The sequence below is a fragment of the Anomaloglossus baeobatrachus genome, chromosome 5 (genome assembly GCF_048569485.1).
Source record: "Anomaloglossus baeobatrachus isolate aAnoBae1 chromosome 5, aAnoBae1.hap1, whole genome shotgun sequence".
In the NCBI taxonomy this organism is placed as follows: domain Eukaryota; kingdom Metazoa; phylum Chordata; class Amphibia; order Anura; family Aromobatidae; genus Anomaloglossus; species Anomaloglossus baeobatrachus.
The window spans coordinates 389237278-389252437 of NC_134357.1; the positions used below are offsets into that span (position 1 = coordinate 389237278).

A 15160-nucleotide genomic window follows, 5' to 3' on the forward strand; every position below is an offset into this window, starting at 1 on the left:
ACAGTTCTGGTACTGTACCTGGCTCTTCCCGATTTGCCCTGGTGCGTTGGCAAGTCGGGGTAATGAGTTAATGGCAGCCCATAGCTGCCACTAAATCCTAGATTAATCATGTCAGGCGTCTCCACGAGATACCTTCCATGATCTGTAAGTTACAGTAAATAAACACACGCACACCTGAAAAAAATCATTTATTAGAAATAAAAAACACTAACAAATTCCCTGATTCACCAATTTAATAAGCCCCAAAAAGCCCTCCATGTCCAGCGTAATCCAGGATGGTCCAGCGTCGCTTCCAGCTCTGCTGCATGAAGGTGACCGGAGCTGCAGAAGACACCGCCGCTCCTGTCAGCTCCACGCAGCAACTGAGGTGAGGTTTTTGGCCACATATGGGGTATCCCTGCGCTCATAAGACATTGGATAACAACTTCTGGGGTCCACGGTTTCTTGTCGGTTTGTTGTTGCCTCTTGAAAAAGTAAGAAATATGATGCTAAAGCAACATTTTTGTGAAAAAAATGAAAATTTTCAATATGGCAACCTAAGCTTAAGAAATTCTGTGATGTACTCTTGGATTCAAACTGCTCACTATACACCTAGATAAAAGCCTTGAGGTGTCTTGTTTCCAGAATGGGGTCACTTGTGGGGGACCTCCACTGTTTAGGCACCTTAGGGGCTTTCCAAATGCAACATAGCGTCCGCTAATGATTCCAGCCAATTGTGCAGTCAAATGGCGCTCCTTCCCTTCCGAGCCCTGCTGTGCACCCAAACAGTTGATTTTCATCACACATAAGGTATCAGCATACTCAGGAGAAATTGCACAATAAATTTTATACTGAATTTTTTCCTTTTACACTTGTAAAAAAAAAAAGCTACCTGGTTGAAGTAACAATTTTGTGGTAAAAATGTATTTTTTTATTTTTACAGCTCAACATTATAAACTTCTGTGAAGCACCTGAGGGTTCAGGGTACTCACCAAACATCTAGATAAATTCCTTCAGGGCTCTATTTTCCTAAATGGGGCCACATGTTGGGGAGCTTCACTTTATAGACACCTCAGGGGCTCTCCTAATGCAACATGGCGTCCGCTATTGATTCCAGCCAATTTTGCAGTCAAATGGCGCTCCTTCCCTTCCGAGCCCTGTCATTCGCCCAAACAGTTGATGTCCACCACATAAAGGTATCGCCAAACTCAGGAGAAATTGCACAATACATTTCATGTTGATTTTTTTTCCGGTTACCCTTGTGAAAAAAAAGCTACCTGGTTGAAATAACAATTTTGTGGTAAAATTTTATTTTATTATTTTCATGGCTCAACGTTATAAAATTCTGTGAAGCACCTGGGGGTTCAGGGTACTCACCAAACATCTAGATACATTCCTTGAGGGGCCTAGTTTCCAAAATGGGGTCACTTGTGCGGGGTTTCTGCTGTTTAGGTACCTTAGGGGACCACCAAGTGCGACATGGTGCCCGCAATCTTTTTCAGCCAAATTTCCTTTCCAAAATTCAAATATTGCTCCTTTCATTCCAAGCCCTCCCATTTGTCCAAACAAAGGTTTCAGACCACATGTGAGGTATCACCGCGCTCATAAAAAAAAGTGGGTAACAAACCTTGAGGTCAAATTTTTGGAATTACCTCTTGAAAAAGTGAGAAAATTGATGCTAAAGCAACATTTTTGAGAAAAATTATTAAAATTTTCAATATGACAACGTAACGTTAACAAAATCTGTGAAGTACCTGTGGATCCAAAATGCTCACTATACCCCTAGATAGAAGCCTTGAGGGGTCTAGTTTCCAAAATGGTGTCACTTGTGAGGGGTTTCTTCTGTTTAGGTACCTTAGCGGACCTGTAAATGCAACATGGTGTCCGCAATCTATTTCAGCCAAATTTGCTTTCCAAAATTCAAATATTGCTCCTTCTGTTCCGAGCCCTCCCATTTGTCCAAACAGAGGTTTCTGACCACATGTGGGGTATCCGTGCGTTCATAAGAAAGTGGGGAACAAGTTTTGGGGTTCATTTTGTTGTGTTATTTCTTCTAAAAGTGAATAAATTTGGGTTAGAGCAACATTTTTAGGTAAAATTTTAATTTTTGCTTTTTTTCATTCCACATTGCTTTTGTTCATGTGAAGCACCTGAAGGGTTAATAAACTTCTTGAATGTGGTTTTGAGTACTTTGGGGGGTGCAGTTTTTAGAATGGTGTCACTTTTGGGTATTTTCTGTCAGCTAGGCCTATTGAAGTCTCTTCAAATGTGATGTGGTCCCTAAAAAATGGTTTTGTAAATTTTGATGTAAAAATGAGATCGCTGATAAACTTTGAACTCTTCTAACTTCCTAACAAAAAAATTTTGTTTCCAAAATTGTGCTGATGTAAAGTAGACAAGTGAGAAATGTTATTTATTAACTATTTTGTGTCACAGAAATCTCTCTGGTTTAAAGGTATAAAAATTCAAAAGTTGAAAATTGCTGCCAAAATTCAATTTTTTTCATAAATAAATGCAAAAAATATTGTCCTAAATTTGGTACTAACATGAAGTCCAATATGTGACGAAAAAACAATCTCAAAATCACCGGGATCCGTTGACGCGTTCCAGAATTATAACCTCATGAAGTGACACTGGTCAGAATTGCAAAATTTGGTCTGGTCATTAAGGTGAAAATTAGCTCCGTCACTAAGGGGTTAATCATGGAAGGTATCTCGTGGAGATGCCTGACATGATTAATCTAGGATTTAGTGGCAGCTATGGGCTGCCATTAACTCCTTATTACCCCGATTTGCCAACGAACCAGGGCAAATCGGGAAGAGCCGGGTACATTCCCAGAACTGTCGCATATAATGTATGCGGCAATTCTGGGCGGCTGCTGACTGATATTGTTAGGCTGGGGGGCTCCCCATAACGTGGAGCTCCCCATCCTGAGAATACCAGCCTTAAGCCGTATGGCTTTATCTGGCTGGTATTAAAATTGGGGGGACCGCACGCAGTTTTTTTTAATTATTTTAATTATTTATTTCACTGCACAGTATAGACCCGTCCACCGGCTGCTGTGATTGGGTGCAGTGAGACACCTGTCACTCAGCGGGGGGCGTGTCTCACTGCAACCAATCATAGGCGCCTGTGGGCGGGGAAAGCAGGGAATACGAGATTGTTTAATGAGCGGCCGGCTTTTTCAAAATAGTAAAAGCCGCCGGAGCAGTGTGAATACCGTGCAGCATCGGGGAACGGTGAGTATGAGAGAGGAGGGGAAAATGACTGACAGACTGTGAGAGAGGGACAGAGATAGTGACGGACCGACAGAGAGAGAATAGAGACCGAGAGGGAGAAGACCGACTGACAGAGAATAGTGATTGACAGACATTGTGAGGCATCACTCGTTTCCAGTGTTTTAGGAAACATGCGAGAAATGTATTTAGAAAATCGCATGTCACTAGGATGGTGTGAGTGCCGTCCCGTGACATCCGATTATTTACACGATCCCATAGACTTGCATTGGAGACACTCGCAGTAGAAACTCGCAAAAAAGCAGCATGCTGCAATTTTTTTTTTTCTCAGTCCGATTTGCGAGCTGAATCATTGACTAACATGTGTCCGATTCCAATGCGAGTTTTTCTCGCATTGCTCTACTGCGAGAAACTTGCAAGTGAGAAGCAGCCCTTAGTGCAGGGGGGGGGAACCTCCGGCCCGGGGGCCGTATGCGGCCCGCGATGACATTTAATGCGGCCCCCGGGCACATTCCAGGCTACCCCAGTGCTTGAGCGGCACTCGAGGTTTTGCCGGCCGCCGGCCCTTTAAAATCCCAGTGCGTTCTGGGTAGATGCTAGAATGTACAGGCTTTTTTCCAGATCCTGATTGCAGCCCGTAATAGAATGTACGTGTTCTTTTCGGGACCTGACTACAGCCTGTACATTCTAGACTGAACCCGGGACTGTGCTCGAGTGCTGAGGGTTTACCTTGTGGGTGGGGTAAACAGCGTGCTGTGCACCAGTCATAGCAGAAGAGGTGCAGCAGATGCCTCCCTGCTGTACATGCCTCCCGGACCTGTGCTGTGTGACACCTCCTCCCCTAGTATTGTAAGTATATACAACCCATCGCTGCCCCTCATCCAGTGCTCTGTACCCCCCCTAGTACTGTGTGTTGCCCCAAGTGCTGTGTACCCCCTAGTACTGTGTGTAACCCCTCAATGCTGTGTAATCTGTGCAGCCTCCTAGTGCTGTCAGTGCTGCCACATAGTGCCTCTCCCTGCTGCCTCCAAGTGCTGTCACCTAATGCTGTCACCAGGGCCGGATTATAGGCGGGGCAGACGGGGCTTCAGCCCAGGGGCCCCCACCACAAGAGCCTCTGAGGGGGCCCCCACCACCATCTGTGTGTCCGCCATTTTATTAATGTTGCAGTGGTTCAAGACTGCACTGTACCTTTAAGGTATTTCAATCCCGGCCATCACTATACTGCAGACACGCCCACTGCACGCTGTGTGGGCTGCGTCTGCCAGGATGACGTCACCGCGCTGCTGCTTCTTCCTGCCGTAGAGGAGCTTGTGGGAGGACCGGAGGTCTCAGTGGATCCCGGTAAGTATGAGGTCATTAATCATGGTGCCGGCCGGGCAGGAGGCTGCAGTGAGGAGGGAGCAGGACGCCGCTGATAACTCCAGACCGGTTCCATAGTGTCAGCACAGCGGCCACTCTGCTATCAGTGTGAGTTATTGCAGGAGTGTGAGCTGCTGCAGATCAGGTCGGGCTGTCAGTGCCGGGTCATGATGAGGTCGGGCTGTCAGTGCCGGGTCATGATGAGGTCGGGCTGTCAGTGCCGGGTCATCGGCCTCATCCCTCCCCTGCAATAACTCACACTGATCTCCAGCAGAGACATCACTACACAGATCCTGCACTGGTCACATCTGAGCCTGCAGCACACATTACACTATATGGCCCATATTACATATAGAATATGTGAGGTCCTGTAGGCCCAGGTGTGATCAGTGCAGGGGATTGTATATCTGTGCACATGGTATACTACATCTAGCGTACAGAGAGAGTAGTGTGATACACTGTGTACACACATCAGATGGTATATAATAATGTGTATATTCTATAGCATCTGGTGTCTGTATCACAGTATATTGTGTAACAGTCATGTATTCTCCTGTACACTGTACAGGGGCGTACCTTTGGGGGGCATGCGTCATATTTGTCCCTGCACAGTAATCAGGGGGCACCATTAAAAAGTGTGAGGCAGCAATATGGTGGGAGAAAATTGTAAGTGGAGAGTATTGGTGGAAAAAAGTGTGAGGGACATAGTATAGAGACTTGGTAGTGGGGGGGGATAAGAAGTATAGAGAAGGGGCAGCATGGTGGCCAGTGTGAGGGCACATTATGCTGAGGAGGGGGAATGTGAGATGGTGGTACAGTATAGTGACTGTATAGTGAAGGAGGTAGACAGTATAGAGAAGGGGCAGCATGGTGGGCTTTGTGAGGGCACAGTATGGAGGGCACAGTATGCTGAGGAGGGGGAATGTGAGACGGAGGTACAGTATAGTGACTGTATAGTGAAGGAGGTAGGCAGTATAGAGAAGGGGCGGCATGGTGGCCAGTGTGAGGTCACAGTATGGAGGGCACAGTATGCTGAGGAGGGGGAATGTGAGACTGAGGTGCGGTATAGTGACTGTATAGTGAAGGAGGTAGGCAGTATAGAGAAGGGGCAACATGGTGGCCAGTGTGAGGGCACAGTATGGAGGAGGACACAGTATGCTGAGGAGGGGGAATGTGAGACTGAGGTGCGGTATAGTGACTGTATAGTGAAGGAGGTAGGCAGTATAGAGAAGGGGCGGCATGGTGGCCAGTGTGAGGGCACAGTATGGAGGCACAGTATGCTGAGGAGGGGGAATGTGAGACGGAGGTGCAGTATAGTGACTGTATAGTGAAGGAGGTAGGCAGTATAGAGAAGGGGCAGCATGGTGGGCAGTGTGAGGGCACAGTATGGAGGGCACAGTATGCTGAGGAGGGGAATGTGAGACTGAGGTGCAGTATAGTGACTGTATAGTGAAGGAGGTAGGCAGTATAGAGAAGGGGCAACATGGTGGCCAGTGTGAGGGCACAGTATGGAGGGCACAGTATGCTGAGGAGGGGGAATGTGAGACTGAGGTGCGGTATAGTGACTGTATAGTGAAGGAGGTAGGCAGTATAGAGAAGGGGCGGCATGGTGGCCAGTGTGAGGGCACAGTATGGAGGGCACAGTATGCTGAGGAGGGGGAATGTGAGACTGAGGTGCGGTATAGTGACTGTATAGTGAAGGAGGTAGGCAGTATAGAGAAGGGGCAGCATGGTGGCCAGTGTGAGGGCACAGTATGGAGGCACAGTATGCTGAGGAGGGGGGATGTGAGACTGAGGTGCGGTATAGTGACTGTATAGTGAAGGAGGTAGGTAGTATAGAGAAGGGGCGGCATGGTGGCCAGTGTGAGGGCACAGTATGGAGGCACAGTATGCTGAGGAGGGGGGATGTGAGACTGAGGTGCGGTATAGTGACTGTATAGTGAAGGAGGTAGACAGTATAGAGAAGGGGCAGCATGGGGGCCAGTGTGAGGTCACAGTATGGAGGGCACAGTATGCTGAGGAGGGGGAATGTGAGACTGAGGTGCAGTATGGTGACTGTATAGTGAAGGAGGTAGGCAGTATAGAGAAGGGGCGGCATGGTGGCCAGTGTGAGGGCACAGTATGGAGGCACAGTATGCTGAGGAGGGGGAATGTGAGACGGAGGTGCAGTATAGTGACTGTATAGTGAAGGAGGTAGGCAGTATAGAGAAGGGGCAGCATGGTGGCCAGTGTGAGGTCACAGTATGGAGGGCACAGTATGCTGAGGAGGGGGAATGTGAGACTGAGGTGCGGTATAGTGACTGTATAGTGAAGGAGGTAGGCAGTATAGAGAAGGGGCAACATGGTGGCCAGTGTGAGGGCACAGTATGGAGGGCACAGTATGCTGAGGAGGGGGAATGTGAGACTGAGGTGCGGTATAGTGACTGTATAGTGAAGGAGGTAGGCAGTATAGAGAAGGGGCAGCATGGTGGCCAGTGTGAGGGCACAGTATGGAGGGCACAGTATGCTGAGGAGGGGGAATGTGAGACTGAGGTGCGGTATAGTGACTGTATAGTGAAGGAGGTAGGCAGTATAGAGAAGGGGCGGCATGGTGGCCAGTGTGAGGGCACAGTATGGAGGGCACAGTATGCTGAGGAGGGGGAATGTGAGACTGAGGTGCGGTATAGTGACTGTATAGTGAAGGAGGTAGGCAGTATAGAGAAGGGGCAGCATGGTGGCCAGTGTGAGGGCACAGTATGGAGGAGGACACAGTATGCTGAGGAGGGGGAATGTGAGACTGAGGTGCGGTATAGTGACTGTATAGTGAAGGAGGTAGGCAGTATAGAGAAGGGGCGGCATGGTGGCCAGTGTGAGGGCACAGTATGGAGGGCACAGTATGCTGAGGAGGGGGAATGTGAGACTGAGGTGCGGTATAGTGACTGTATAGTGAAGGAGGTAGGCAGTATAGAGAAGGGGCGGCATGGGGGCCAGTGTGAGGGCACAGTATGGAGGAGGACACAGTATGCTGAGGAGGGGGAATGCGAGACTGAGGTGCGGTATAGTGACTGTATAGTGAAGGAGGTAGGCAGTATAGAGAAGGGGCGGCATGGTGGCCAGTGTGAGGGCACAGTATGGAGGGCACAGTATGCTGAGGAGGGGGAATGTGAGACTGAGGTGCGGTATAGTGACTGTATAGTGAAGGAGGTAGGCAGTATAGAGAAGGGGCGGCATGGTGGCCAGTGTGAGGGCACAGTATGGAGGGCACAGTATGCTGAGGAGGGGGAATGTGAGACTGAGGTGCGGTATAGTGACTGTATAGTGAAGGAGGTAGGCAGTATAGAGAAGGGGCGGCATGGTGGGCAGTGTGAGGGCACAGTATGGAGGGCACAGTATGCTGAGGAGGGGGAATGTGAGACTGAGGTGCGGTATAGTGACTGTATAGTGAAGGAGGTAGGCAGTATAGAGAAGGGGCGGCATGGTGGCCAGTGTGAGGGCACAGTATGGAGGGCACAGTATGCTGAGGAGGGGGAATGTGAGACTGAGGTGCGGTATAGTGACTGTATAATGAAGCAGGTAGGCAGTATAGAGAAGGGGCGGCATGGTGGGCAGTGTGAGGGCACAGTATGGAGGGCACAGTATGCTGAGGAGGGGGAATGTGAGACTGAGGTGCAGTATAGTGATTTTGGTACTGAGGGTGAGGGCAGTATAGAGAGGGGATTGCATGGGGAACAGTGTGAGGGCACAGCTCAGGAGGGGGAGTGTGAGGAGGGGGCACAGTATAGACATTTGGAGGTATAGTAGGTACACAATGTAGAGGACGGTGTGAAGAGGGGGCCCAGAACTGAACGAATAGGCCATGTACCGTAAGAATGACATTGTGTGGGTCATTTTGTGCAGGGAGCACAGTGAAGGGCAATTATTTATTCAGACACACAGTGTAGGTCATATATTTATATTTAGGAGCATTATAATCATTCTGCTATTTATTTTAAGGGCATAATGTCGAGATGTGCTGCAGAAGACCCGGGAGGTCTGCAGAGGGGAGCTGTAATGTGAAAAGTCATCATGACGTCTGGACAAGATGGAGAAGAAAGAATAAGATGACTCCGATCAGGGAAGATGTCACCTACAAGGTACCCGGATGTAACTGTATGTGTGTGAGGCCCGTTTCACACGTCAGTGAAAAACACTGACGTTTTTCACTGGCGTGTAAAACACGCACATGTCCCTGCGTGTGCTGTGATTCACGGCACACGTGGGTTGTATAAGTGCAATCCGGGCTCCGTTCTCCGTGGCCCGTGATTGCACTTAGAAATCAACTCACCTGCACCCGCTCCCGCTCTCCGTGGTGCTGAATCCTCCCGCGGTGCAGCATCCGGCCCGCGCTGACCCCCGCAGCAGCTGCTTCCGGGTCGGCTGTGTCGCGCATAATGAATATGCGTGACAGTAATCAGCCGGCTCAGAAGCAGCAGGGAGAACGGGCTGCAGAGAGCGCGGCTGAAGCCGGGTGAGTTAAAATGTTTATTATTTTAAATGCACGTTTTTTTCTGGCACGTGTTTTACAGACCACACCACTGCGTGGTCCGTGGTCATCAGTGATGCCAGAAAAAAATGGACATGTCTCCGTGCAGCAATCACGGACACGCGGGTACGCTGTGAAAAATCACTGACGTGTGAGCAGACCCATTCATTATAATGGGTCTGCGTATGTCAGTGATTCTGGTACGTTTAAAAAAAAAGCCAAACGTACCAGAATCACTGACGTGTGAAAGGGGCCTGATACTCAATGCTTCTCATCAGAACTGTGGTTCCTGTATGGTCCAAAGTCTGATGAATACTGATAACAACTCCCAGCATTTTCTTACAATTGTTAAGGACATACTGGGAGTTGTTAATTCATGTGATACAAATGTATATGGGGATGTGACATTACAATATATTGTTGTAGTAAATTTGGTACTGTAGTCATGTATTGGTGGTTCTGGTGATATATTCGTTTAGTGATGAGGGTGCTAGTGATGTATTTTGGTATTGCTTTTGGTTCTGGTGCTGTACACTGTGTGCAGAATTATTAGGCAAGTTGTATTTTAGAGGATTTTTTTTTATTATTGATCAACAACTATGTTCTCAATTAGCCCAAAAGACTCATAAATATCAAATCTTAATATTTTTGGCAGTTGGAGTGGGTTTTTTTAGATTTGGCTATCTTAGGAGGATCTGTTTGTGCAGGTAACTATTACTGTGCAGAATTATTAGGCAACTTAATAAAAAGCAAATCTATTCCCATCTCACTTGTTTATTTTCACCAGGTAAACCAATATAACTGCACAACATTTAGAAATAAACATTTCTGACATGCAAACACAAAACCCAAAAAATTAGTGACCAATATAGCCCCCTTTCTTTCTGATGACACTCAGCAGCGACCATCCATAGATTCTGTCATTGCTTGATCTGTTTACGATCAACATTGCGTGCAGCAGCCACCACAGCCTCCCAGACACTGTTCCGAGAGGTGGACTGTTTTCCCTCCCTGTAGATCTCACATTTTATGAGGGACCACAGGTTCTCTATGGGGTTCAGATCAGGTGAACAAGGGGGCCATGTCATTATTTTTTCATCTTTTAGCCCTTTACTGGCCAGCCACGCTGTGGAGTAGTTGGATGCATGTGATGGAGCATTGTCCTGCATGAAAATCATGTTTTTCTTGAACGATACCGACTTCTTCCTGTATCACTGCTTGAAGAAGTTGTCTTCCAGAAACTGGCAGTAGGTCTGGGAGTTGAGCTTCACTCCATCCTCAACCCGAAAAGGTCCCACAAGTTGATCTTTGATGATACCAGCCCATACCAGTCCCCACCTCCACCTTGCTGGCGTCTGACTCGGAGTGGAGCTCTCTGCCCTTTACTGATCCAGCCTCTGGCCCATCCATCTGCCCATCAAGAGTCACTCTCATTTCATCAGTCCATAAAACCTCAGAAAAATCAGTCTTAAGATATTTCTTGGCCCAGTCTTGAGGTTTTATCTTCTGTTTCTTGTTCAGAGGTGGTGGTTTTTCAGCCTTCCTTACCTTGGCCATGTCCCTGAGTATGGCACACCTTGTGCTTTTTGATACTCCAGTAACATTGCAGCTCTGAAATATGGCCAAACTGGTGGCAAATGGCATCTTGGCAGCTTCACGCTTGATTTTCCTCAATTCATGGGCAGTTATTTTGCGCCTTTTTTGCCCAAAATGCTTCTTGCGACCCTGTTGGCTATTTGCCATGAAACGCTTGATTGTTCGGTGATCACGCTTCAGAAGTTTGGCAATTTCAAGACTGCTGCATCCCTCTGCAAGACATCGCACAATATGAACTTTTCAGATCCCGTCACATCTCTCTTCGGACCGATTCTGCCAAAGCAAAGGAAGTTGCCTAATAATTAAGCACACCTTATATAGGGTGTTGATGTCATTACACCGCACCCCTCCTCATTACAGAGATGCACATCACCGGATTTACTTAATTGGTAGTTGGCTCTCAGCCTATACAGCTTGGAGTAGGACGACATGTATAAAAAGTAACATGTGATCAAAATACTCATTTGTCTAATAATTCTACACACAGTGTATTTATGTACATTTTACTGATTCTGATCCTGTACACATGTAGCAAGCCATAATTTGTAAAATTACATGACCGCAAGGGTTTCTACATTATGTTAGTAGCATTAAAGGGGTTGTCCAGGTTTGTGATGAAAGTTTCTATGTGACTGCAGACTTCTGAATCCTCAGTGTGCACACTGCACACTGTCAGGACTCTCCGATGCCAGCAGTGAGCGCTTGAGGGCATGTAACTATTGAGTGAGGCTGCAGACGTCCTAATTTGAATGTGGCCGGAAGTAAGCAAATCGCATACTTGCAGTCCCATGACTACTTGCTCATGGCACGGGAAAATCATGACAGTGTGCAGTCCGCAAGCTGTGAGAATTCAGAAGTCTGCAGTCATATAGGATAACAACAAATTTTCCTTGTCGACCTGGACAACCCCTTTAATAATAAAAGTAAGCCCCGTAGCATGCCCAATCCAACAACCTGTAATATACTCAATGTAAGGATTTAGCTCTGCTTGCTAATTCCAGAAGTGGTCACATGACCACTTGCAGGTCATTTTAATACTTTGAGTCACAATTAGCTTCTCTTCCTGCTTCTCTCTATGGGCTGTAGTATTTCACTGAACATTGAGAGAATTAGGAAGAGCAGCTCATCGGCACGTGTGAAAATGGCGTATGAGCGGTCACATGACAACTACTCAAACCGCATAAGCCGTGTATAGAAGGGGGCGCCAAACTGAACTCCTACTCCATGGACAGGAAAACCTAGATCCACCTCTGATACTGTGTATGGCATACCGTGTACAGACATCAGCTGCTATGTACTACCCCGGAGACAATACAATAGAGAGCACATTGTGATTTTCAGCAACCATTGCTGCCAGTGAGAACTTTCCCTTTCTGTATTTTTACTATTCCATGGCTGTCTTAACATTGGGATCAATAAAAAAAATGTGAGTAACTTTCTGTTTATAAGTGTAAATGTGAATGTGGCAGAACAGGATAAGATCCATGCTCAGTGGATTTATTTCTAAATGCTACGGTTCGTGCTCTACTGTTATGGCTAAAAATGTTAACGTTATGGGGCCCCCACCAGATTTTCTGCCCAGGGGCCCCCACCAACCTTAATCTGGCCCTGGCTGTCACTGTCAGTGCTCTTTGTGCTGCCACCTAGTGCTCTTTGTGCTGCCACCTAGTACTCTCCATGCTGCCACCTAGTGCCCCCGCCGGCTGCCACCTAGTGCTCTCCGAGCTGCCACCTAGTGCCCCCGCCGGCTTCCACCTAGTGCTCTCCGTGCTGCCACCTAGTGTGCTCTCTGTGCTGCCAGCTAGCGCTGTCTGTGCTGCCAGCTAGCGCTGTCTGTGCTGCCAACTAGCGCTGTCTGTGCTGCCAACTAGCGCTGTCTGTGCTGCCAACTAGCGCTGTCTGTGCTGCCAACTAGCGCTGTCTGTGCTGCCAACTAGCGCTGTCTGTGCTGCCAACTAGCGCTGTCTGTGCTGCCAACTAGCGCTGTCTGTGCTGCCAACTAGCGCTGTCTGTGCTGCCAACTAGCGCTGTCTGTGCTGCCAACTAGCGCTGTCTGTGCTGCCAACTAGCGCTGTCTGTGCTGCCAACTAGCGCTGTCTGTGCTGCCAACTAGCGCTGTCTGTGCTGCCAACTAGCGCTGTCTGTGCTGCCAACTAGCGCTGTCTGTGCTGCCAACTAGCGCTGTCTGTGCTGCCAACTAGCGCTGTCTGTGCTGCCAACTAGCGCTGTCTGTGCTGCCAACTAGCGCTGTCTGTGCTGCCAACTAGCGCTGTCTGTGCTGCCAACTAGCGCTGTCTGTGCTGCCAACTAGCGCTGTCTGTGCTGCCAACTAGCGCTGTCTGTGCTGCCAACTAGCGCTGTCTGTGCTGCCAACTAGCGCTGTCTGTGCTGCCAAGTAGCGCTGTCTGTGCTGCCAACTAGCGCTGTCTGTGCTGCCAACTAGCGCCGTCTGTGTTGCCAACTAGCGCCGTCTGTGCTGCCAACTGGTGATCTCTCTGCTGCCAGCTAGTGCTCTCTGTGCTGCCACCTAGTGCTGTCCGTTGTGCCGCCTCGTGCTGTCCGTTGTGCCGCCTCGTGCTGTCTGTTGTGCCGCCTCGTGCTGTCTGTTGTGCCGCCTCGTGCTGTTTGTTGTGCCGCCTCGTGCTGTCTGTTGTGCCGCCTCGTGCTGTCTGTTGTGCCGCCTCGTGCTGTCTGTTGTGCCGCCTCGTGCTGTCCGTTGTGCCGCCTCGTGCTGTCCGTTGTGCCGCCTCGTGCTGTCCGTTGTGCCGCCTCGTGCTGTCCGTTGTGCCGCCTCGTGCTGTCCGTTGTGCCGCCTCGTGCTGTCCGTTGTGCCGCCTCGTGCTGTCCGTTGTGCCGCCTCGTGCTGTCCGTTGTGCCGCCTCGTGCTGTCTGTTGTGCCGCCTCGTGCTGTCCGTTGTGCCACCTAGTGCTGTTTGTGCTGCCACCTAGTGCTGTCTGTGCCCGCCACTAGTGCTGTCCATGTTCAGCATCTCCTGTGATGTATACACCCCTCCTGTGATGTATATGCCCCAGCCTTTTCTTGGATGTATATGACGCAGCCACGCCTGTGATGTATATGCCTCAGTGTCTCCTGTGATGTATATGCCTCAGTGTCTCCTGTGATGTATATGCCTCAGTGTCTCCTGTGATGTATATGCCCCAGTGTCTCCTGTGATGTATATGCCTCAGTGTCTCCTGTGATGTATATGCCTCAGTGTCTCCTGTGATGTATATGCCTCAGTGTCTCCTGTGATGTATATGCCTCAGTGTCTCCTGTGATGTATATGCCTCAGTGTCTCCTGTGATGTATATGCCTCAGTGTCTCCTGTGATGTATATGCCTCAGTGTCTCCTGTGATGTATATGCCTCAGTGTCTCCTGTGATGTATATGCCTCAGTGTCTCCTGTGATGTATATGCCCCAGTGTCTCCTGTGATGTATATGCCCCCAGCCTCTCCAGACCAAGACAAACCTGGAAAAGCAGTTGTGAGAAACAAAATGATCAATATCACCAAACATCACAGCCGCTCCGGCCACCACAGTAGGGGTGAGTTAATGAATTGTTTGACCAAATATAGCCTGGTCCTTTTCAAGTTGATAATTTTGTGCGGCCCCCGAAGGTTGGTAGAAAATTCCAAATGGCCCCCGGCAGTAAAAAGGTTCCCCACCCCTGCCTTAGTGTAACTGCAGTATAGTTTGTGTGTGTGTGTGTGCGCACGCACACAGCAGAGCTGTGCATTTAAGTGTAACTGTGCAGTAAGCTGTGTGTGTGCACACACGTAGCAGAGCTGTGCATGTAAGTGTAACTGCAGTAGAGCCGTGTGGGAGAGTGTGCACGCACGTAGCAAAGCTGTGCATGTAAGTATAATTGTATATGTAGCAGATCTGTATATAAAAGTGTAACTGTGCATGTAGGAGAGGTGTATGTGTGTGTGTCAGCCAGCCAGCCAGAAGCAGGGGAGGATGGCATGCAGCATACATGCTGGGAGCACCCACTGAGGATCGCAGAAGGACCTGGGAACCATGCAGACGCCCAGGGTCTGGTAAGTATGACAATCCTGGGAAGGGAGATCTGCATTTTTTGGGGAGCTAAACTTTCCCTCAACCATGTTTCCCCCGAGAATAAGCCCTCCCCCGAGAATAAGACCTAGTGCTTTTTTGGGGGCAAAAAAAAATATAAGACAGGGTAATTTCGAGTGATGAGACCAAAAGCAAACTTTTTTGCCACAACCATAAATGTTACATTTGGAGAGGTGTCAATGAAAGGAACACCATTCCTACTGTAAAGCATGGAGGTGGATCGCTGATGATGTGGGGATGTGTGAGCTACAAAGGCACAGGAAACTTGGTCAACATTGAAGGAAAGATGACTGCAGCATGTTATCAGAAAATACTAAAGGCAAATTTGCACTCATCAGCCCGGAAGCTGCGCATGGGATGTTCTTGAACGTTCCAACATGACAACGATCCAAAACACAGAGCCAAGT

At 48.6% G+C, this 15160-nt stretch overlaps 2 long non-coding RNA genes across 3 annotated transcripts; both read left to right on the forward strand.

Annotated features, from left to right (window-relative positions):
* The first annotated feature begins 3840 nt into the window (after nt 1-3840).
* LOC142310175 (uncharacterized) lies at nt 3841-14222 on the forward strand. 2 transcript variants are annotated; one of them, XR_012754101.1, is made up of 2 exons: nt 3841-4064; nt 14098-14222. It is a non-coding gene; the product is annotated as an uncharacterized LOC142310175 (long non-coding RNA). The 2 variants fall into 2 exon arrangements; XR_012754102.1 differs by having other exon boundaries at nt 14125-14222.
* Nucleotides 4378-8692, forward strand: LOC142310174 (uncharacterized). The gene is made up of 2 exons (XR_012754100.1): nt 4378-4559; nt 8550-8692. It is a non-coding gene; the product is annotated as an uncharacterized LOC142310174 (long non-coding RNA).
* Nucleotides 14223-15160: the final 938 nt, after the last annotated feature.